Source organism: Dipodomys ordii, unplaced genomic scaffold (genome assembly GCF_000151885.1).
Source record: "Dipodomys ordii isolate 6190 unplaced genomic scaffold, Dord_2.0 Scaffold75, whole genome shotgun sequence".
NCBI classification, from domain to species: Eukaryota; Metazoa; Chordata; class Mammalia; order Rodentia; family Heteromyidae; genus Dipodomys; species Dipodomys ordii.
This window is the reverse complement of record NW_012267291.1, coordinates 5,681,370-5,689,260: the sequence shown is the minus strand read 5'-3', so window position 1 is coordinate 5,689,260 and position 7,891 is coordinate 5,681,370. Positions and strand designations below refer to the sequence as shown.

The window sequence follows — 7,891 nt, the reverse complement described above, 5'->3', positions numbered from 1 at the left end:
GTAGAGCACTAGCCTTGAGCTGAAGAGCTGAGGGACAGCGCCCAGGCCCAGAGTTCAGGCCCCACGACCGGACCCAAAAAATAAAAATAAATAAAATTTCTAAGTCACTCAGGCTTGGGTTTAAATGAAAATTGCTGGCCATATCAATGATACCTAAAGTTACTAATGAGGAAGGGTGACTAAAAGATTCGTTCCAGCACTCTCTAGTTTTAAATAGCAGGTCTTGATACAGACAGCTGTTAAAAGAGTAATCTGATCTTCCAACTTTAGCCCATGACCTGGGGAGCCAGTGACATCCTATGTTTCAGTCTGTCTTTGAAGGGGGCACGAGGAGGGGTAGGGAGGTAACAAACAGGCTAAGCTGGGAATGAGTTTAGAGAGATTCCAATGTTTGTTGGCAGTAATGGAGTTTTGAACTCAGGACCTTAACCACTTGAGCTATAATACTTCCAGTGGAACTGACATGAACTTAAGAGAATCTTTTTTTTTTTTTGTGGTCAGATCGTGGGGCCTGAACTCTGGGCCTGGGTGCTGTCCCTCAGCTCTTCAGCTTAAGGCTAGTGCTCTATCACTTGAGCCACAGCGCCACTTCCATTTTTTTTTCTTTTTGCTTATGTGGTGCTGAGGAATCGAACCCAGGGCCTCATGCATGCAAGGCAAGCACTTTCCCACTGAGCCATCTTCCCAGCCCCATTAAGAGAATCTTCTATAGGAATGAAAAGGGTGATAAAAAGGTATTAACTATTGGAACATATCTCACCTTCCCATAACCACTGGAAATAGGTGAGGTAGATGGAGTATGACATTCCCTTGTGAGGATGAGGGGGATTCCCTTCCCCCACAAAGTGAGGGACACAGGCCAGCTCATGCCTTTGTGTTCTTAAACATTGCTCTAACTAGGATGCCCCGCAGGAAGCTGGCCTGGCCTTCTGAAAAAGGCCCCAGGTGACAGGAACACAAGCAGAGGCGACCAGGGACCTGCCCACTCAGCTGACCCTCAGGCTCTGGAGGCTGTGTGATGAGGCCCACGTGAGCTGGTGAAAATGCCACTAGCAAATCCACAGAGTTGCAATAAGCTGTTGTGTCCCTCAGCCTGGGACGGTTTGTTAGGCAGTACCAAAACACCAGAGCAGCAGGTTTCACTTCCAATTTGAGATTAGGAAAGTAAACTTTAGAATGGTAAAATATACAAAATAACAGTTCATTAAATGACAAAACTTTAATTCAGGCCTGCCTTGACTCCAATTCCCCTCTACTCTATGCTTCTCAATATAAGCTGAAATCGTAGTGTCATTTGATAAAAATATTAACATATGGGTGAAAATCTTACTTATTTTGTCCAAAATTATAGATGAATGGTTTGCTGCAAAAAGTTGAACGTCTAGTAGAATAATATAGGCAGAACCAGGTAAGTTGGACCAAAGGCTCAAAGATCTGTGTTGACAAACATCCAAAATAAAATATTTGGGGCAAATATTTTACACACACACACACACACACACACACACACACACACACACACACCCTATAAATTTTCACCTACAGTTACAACCCAATCGAACATCCAAAATAAAATATTTGGGGCAAATATTTTACACACACACCCTATAAATTTTCACCTACAGTTACAACCCAATCCTACAATCCTACAAAAGTGATATGGTTGTTGAATCCAAATCCCCACGACAGTAACAAAATCACAGCACATGTCTATGTACCTGATTATTTTTCTTTTCAAATCCCAGCCATATACACCTCCATCTCCTCTGTATCGAGTTCCAGAGACAATATCAAAATCACCTTCTTTTTGCTTTCTGTAGGGAAAAAACAATTGTCAACTAGAAAAAGCTTTTGAGTTAACAGGCATCTTCATAATCTACACAAACAGAACCATGAGGAAACTGAGAAAAGACATAATGCCAAGGAAACAGAACTTACTTAAGTTTTAAAGCAAGGCTTTCAAAACTGTTTTTTCTTTCTCTCTCTCTCTTTTTTTTTTGATCATGGGGCTTGAACTCTGGGGCTGGGTGCCGTCCCTGAGCTCTACCACTTGAGCTACAGCGCTACTTCTGGTTTTCTGGTGGTTAATTGGAGATCAGAGTCTCATGGACTTTCCTGCCCTGGCTGGCTTCAAACTGTGAAGATCAGCCTCCTGTGTATCTGGGATTATAGGTGTAAGCCACTGGTACCAAATTCTTTTTTTAGTGGTGATACTGGGATTTGAACTCAGGAACTTTCATTTGCTAGGTAGGAATACTACTGTTTGAGCCACACCTCCAGTTCTAATTTTTTTTTTTTTTGGTAGGTCGTAGGGCTTGAACTCTGGGCTTGGGCGCTGTCCTGGAGCTCTTCAGCTCACAGCGAGTGCTCTACCCCTTGAGCCACAGTGCCACTTCCAGTTTTCTAGTGGTTTATTGGAGATAAGAGTCTCATGGACTTTCCTGCCCAGGCTGGCTTTGAACTGTGATCCTCAGATCACAGTAGCTAGGATGACAGGTGTGAGCCACTGGCACCCGGCTTCCAATTGTTTTAATATCTGCAAAAAAGTTTAGACTAAATATAGACCTGTGGTTGTTTTCATGGTAAACTCACTTCCTTCCAACATAACAAATAATGCAACAAACATTCTTAAAAATATCACCATAGGTCTGGGAATGTGGCTTAGTGGTAGAGTGCTTGCCTACCATGCATAAAGCCCTGGGTTTGATTCCTCAGCACCACATAAATAGAAAAGGCTAGAAATGATGCTGTTGCTCAAGTGGTAGAGTGAGCAAAAGAAGGCCAGACTTTGAGTTCAGCTCCAGGACTGGCAAAAAATAAAAAATAAAAAAATTCACCATAGTTCTCAGATTCTCCCAAATGGAATACAGTGGAATGGTCAAAACAAAGCTGAGTAACTTTAACATACTGCTAGAAACTTTTCCAAAATGGTTCTACACCTTAACCCTTCAGCTCTGGGTGTGTCCTTCTTAATACCTTTTCCAATACTGGGTATTACTGCTCTAAATGTCTTATTTTTGACCAACTACTAAGTAATAATTGTCTTAATTTGTATTCCTTGGTTGTACACAGGAAATTATGTTTGCTAGCCACTCGAATTTCTTCTATCCACTTAGCTTGTATCTCTTTTGATGTGGTCCTTTATGGGCCACAGGAGCACCTGAATATTGGAGATACAGAGCAGTGAAGGTGTCCTGAAGCAGAGGCCAACGGATGAGCAGCAGTTAGCCTCAATCAAGGAGCAGGGCAGGAGTGTTTCAGGCAAAGATCTCTAAGCCCTGTGAGAACTGAGAGTCAATGTATGCAGGCACACACTGGAGGCTGGGAAAGCAAAGGGCAGGGTCCCAATTCCAGGCCACACAGGGAGCCAGGGGACAGTTGCAGAAGGTTTGAGGGACAAAGGGGTTTGGGTTTTCCCAAGTAGGAGAGCTCCTTGAAGGAAGGTGACAGGATCTCAGTGTCTTCATATTAGTTAGCTTACACTCACAACAGTTTCAAATGCTCATTAGCAATGTTTCTCTTGGGATTCCTAGGAATTTAACTGTTACCACCTAGGAAGGAAAAAAAAATTTATATACTTTTCCAGTATCTCTTAAAATCCTTATCTTACTGCACTAGTTGAATTTCTCTGCTTAACAACAGCTGGCTTACCCATCTATGAACTTACTGGAAATGATTCAGTATTTTCACATTTGGCACAATGTTTGCATTAAGATTAGGTCTTCTTGGTTTGTGTCTGTCTGTCTGTTGTCTCCCCACCTTTCCCCCTATTCCCCTTTGCCATCCTGGGGCTTGAACTCAAGACCTAAGCACTGTCTCTGGGCTTTTTTTTTTTTTTTTTTTTCCCATCCATGGTGCCTGAACTCTGGGCCTGGGCACTGTCCCTCAGCTCTTCAGCTCAAGGTGAGTGCTCTACCACTTGAACTACAGCACCACTTCCAGTTTTTTCTGCTTATTATTGGAGATATGAGTCTCATGGACTTTCCTGCCCAGGCTGGCTTTGAACCTGGATCCTCAGATGTCAGCCTCCTGAGTAGCTAGGATTACAGGCGTGAGCCACCGGTACCTGGCAAGTCTAAAACCTTCTCTAACCATTGGCCTAGAGAAAAATTCTTACAGGTGACGACCATGCCACATTTGTCTCAAACAAGGAGGGAGTCTCAGCATCTCCAAGAGGACTGTCATACCATTAGGACTTACTTCAACATAACCAAATCATTGGCTACATTACTTTTACTGTGTATAAATATCCTCAGCATTTCCATGTAAACTTGAACAGGGAGAAACTCTTTCAAACCTGGAACAGCAGAACTGACAGTGGATGATGAAGCAATAATGTATACTTGGTGGCCAGAGGGGGTCAGTAGTAATGGTGGAGTAATAGTGGAGTTGGTTTCCATGAAGACTTGTACAGAGACAGGCACAGCCTAAGGCATCTGCAGGTCCCCAGAGATCAGAATCACCTTTAAGTAAGACAGAGGAGCTGGGATGTTCTTTTATTTATTTAAATCAGTGGGTAAGGAGGCAGCAATTCTTACTTAAGGAGGCAGTTCTCTTTGAAGTTAGGACCCTAAGGGTGTGAGCTGGAACCCAGGCTTTTCTCCAGGCTTCCTGTAAGGCTTGTGGTTGTTCAGAACACACAGCACATTCACATATATAAAGAAAATAGGAAAAAATTTTCAACTTTTCTGCAGACAATGCCCTAAGTATTTATATAATACGCTGCAGGAAGTTGCTATATACTCTTCTTCTGCTGTTCCAGATGAGCGGAGGGTCCTAGTGCTCAAGTGAACAATACTCTATAAACTAGGTCCTGCATTTAAACTTTGGAGAAAAAGTACAATATTCCTTTGAGAAGATATTAGGATGCACTACCATCTAATAGGGAATTTCAGTCCACCTTTTCTAGCATTCTAGAACAAAAGAAGGGTGGGATGAAGCTTTTTTTTTTTTGTTTTTTTTTTTTGTGGGTCGGTCATGGGACTTGAACTCTGGGCCTGGGCGCTGTCCCTCAGCTCTTCAGCTCAAAGCCAGTGCTCTACCACTTGAGCCACGAACTGAGCTTCCAGTTTTCTTGGTGATTAATTGGAGATAAGAGCCTCACAAACTTTACTGGCTTTGAACTATGATCCTCAGATCTCAGCCTCCTGAATAGCTAGGATTACAGGCGTAAGCCACCACGTATAGCTGAAAAGTTTTTTTTTTTTTTTTGGTCTTGGGGCTTGAACTCCTGGCCTTGGCCCTGTCCCTGAGTTTTTTTTTGCTCAAGGCTAGTGCTCTAGCACTTCGAGCCATAGCTCCACTTCCAGTTTTCTGGAGGTTAATTGGAGATAAGAGTCATTAGCTGGGCACTGGTGGCTCATGCCTATAAGCCTAGCTACTCAGGAGGCTGAGGTCTGAGGATTGTGGTTCAAAGCCAGCCGGGCAGGAAAGTCTGTGAGACTCTTATCTCCAGTAAACCACGCAGAAAACCGGAAGTGGAGCTGTGGCTTAAGTGGTAGAGTGCTAGCCTTGAGCTTAAGAGCTCAAAGACAGCAACTAAGCCCAGAGTTCAAGCCCCATGACCTACCTGAATAAAAAAAATCTCACCAACTTTTTAGCCTCGGCTCAAACTGTGATACTTAGTTCTCAACCTCCTGAGTAGCTATGATTACAGGATGAGCCACCAAGGCCCAGCGAAAAGTATTTCTTGGTTTTTTTTTTTTTTGGTCTGATTGTGGGGCCTGAACTCTGGGCCTGGGCACTGTCCCTCAGCTCTTCAGCTCAAGACTAGCGCTCTACCACTTGAGCCACAGCGCCACTTCCGGCTCTTTTGTTTTGCTTATGTGGTGCTGAGGAATCAAACCCAGGGCCTCAGGCATGCAAGGCAAGCTCTCTGCCACTGAGCCACCTTCCCAGCCCGCAAAAAGTATTTTACAACAGCCATTATAATTCAAGAATCAGATAAGAAGTTACAAACTGTAGAAACTTTCACTGTACCTGAAGCTGCCAGTTAAATCAGATGCTCCTGGTCTCAGCAAAATCTGAGTTATAAAATTGGCCCCACGGCTGCCAAATAAAACAGATTTTTTTTGTTGTTAAATACAATTTAGAAACAAGAGAAATAAATCCAAGAGCAGATTGTAAAAAATGCTACACTAATTTCACAAATGCTCAACTAATTTCACAAAAATGTTAATTCTCCACAACAAAGCGATTTTTACTTAGTAAATGAGATGTGATATTCATTTTTCAGAGAAGAGCAACTTTCGTCTTTGGAAGTGCAATTTACAAGAGAATAATACAGTAACCATCTTTCCAAGCTTTCCCCAGTGACAAACACAGCTAGCAGAACAAATATCAAGGGTTTGATAGAGAACTTTGCAGGGACTCCACTGGGCTCCCCCTCACTGGAGAAGGAGCGCCGCTGGGAGAGCCTTGGTATTATCAGGTGATTGCTAGAAATCAGTGACAGTTACCACTGTAACAGAACATTAGACCTATGGAGGTTTAAACTGTGTGGATATCTCACTTTTAGAGACCCACAATTAAGGGAGAGAGGAGGAAGCTCTCTGCTCTCTGGTTAAGGGCAGCAATCTCACACATCACATGGGGGCCATGTGGTCTGCAGGGCACCTCAGGCCTTTTACCTCCCAGAGACTATTGGGGAAGGAGGTTTCCATTTACATAGGACCTTTGATGGGACAAACTTTCAGTTTGTAACAACAGCTTTACAGTAACAGCTTCACACACAAATGAGTATCAATAATCTACTATCAGCACTAGTGGCCAGTAACTATTGATGTCAAGTGCCTAAGGAAAGTAATTTTTGTACCACAGCTAGTTGGAATGCTCAGTCTTAGGAAAAAGGTTTCTGGACAGCCCAGAAACAGTCTCTCTCCAAAGTCACAGACTCATAGGCAAGGACCACCTTACACAAACCACAGGGTTAGGAACCACAGCTGGAATGGTGGCTAAAACACATCTCTCTTCAGTGTATTTCCAGTAGCTATAAGAATATCAGCCAGATGCCAGGGGCTCATGCTTGTCATCCTAGAGCTTAGGAGGCTGCCATCTGGAAGACTGTGGTACAAAGCCACTGGGCAGAAACGCTCCCTAGAACCTATCTCCAAAATAACCTGTAAGAAGTCACTCTGGAGGCAGAGTCCAAGCGGTAAGGCTGAGTAAGCAGTGAGGCCCAGGTACCACAGCCAACAACAACAAGAGGGCATGTCCAGGGATATTTGTACTACTACACCTCCCAGAGCATAGTTTTAAGCTGAGGAGTGTCTATAAAGGCACATGTGTATATCTTTGTACTTCTATGCAAAATAATGATTTTTCTTGATATGTGTGTGGTGGGGGGGCTTGAACTCCAGGCCTGGATGCTCTATGTCCCTTAGCTTTTTTGCTCACGGTAGTGCTCTAACACTTGAACCACAGCTCCACTTGAGGCTTTTTTTTTTTTTTTTGGTCGGACATGGGGCCTGAACTCTGAGCTTGAGCGCTGTCCCTCAGCTCTTCAGCTCAAGACTAACACTCTACCACGGGAGCCATAGCGCCACTTCCAGCTTTTTCTGCTTACGTGGTGCTGAGGAATTCGAACCCAGGGCCTCAAGCATGCAAGGCAAGCACTCTACCATTGAGCCACCTTCCCAGCCCCTTATATGGAGATACAAGTCTCACAGTTTGCTGCCTGGGCTGGTTTTGAACCCTTCAGACCTCAGCCTCCTGAGTAGCTAGGATTACAAGTGTAAGCTACTGACACCTGAACATTTTTATTTATTTTTTATTTTTTTTGGGTCCGGTCGTGGGGCTTGAACTCTGGGCCTGGGCACTGTCCCTCAGCTCTTCAGCTCAAGGCTGGCGCTCTACCACTTGAGCCACAGCGCCACTTCCGGCTTTTTTTTTT

General features: G+C 43.8%; 1 long non-coding RNA gene across 1 annotated transcript in view; it reads left to right on the top strand.

Annotated features, from left to right (window-relative positions):
• Positions 1 to 5,893: 5,893 nt before the first annotated feature.
• LOC105991662 overlaps positions 5,894 to 7,891 on the top strand; it is a 3,393-nt gene continuing 1,395 nt past the window's right edge. Inside the window, exons 1-2 of the long non-coding RNA XR_001175364.1 lie at positions 5,894 to 6,073; positions 6,709 to 6,715. This is a non-coding gene — a long non-coding RNA (uncharacterized LOC105991662). The remainder of the gene's footprint in view (positions 6,074 to 6,708; positions 6,716 to 7,891) is intronic.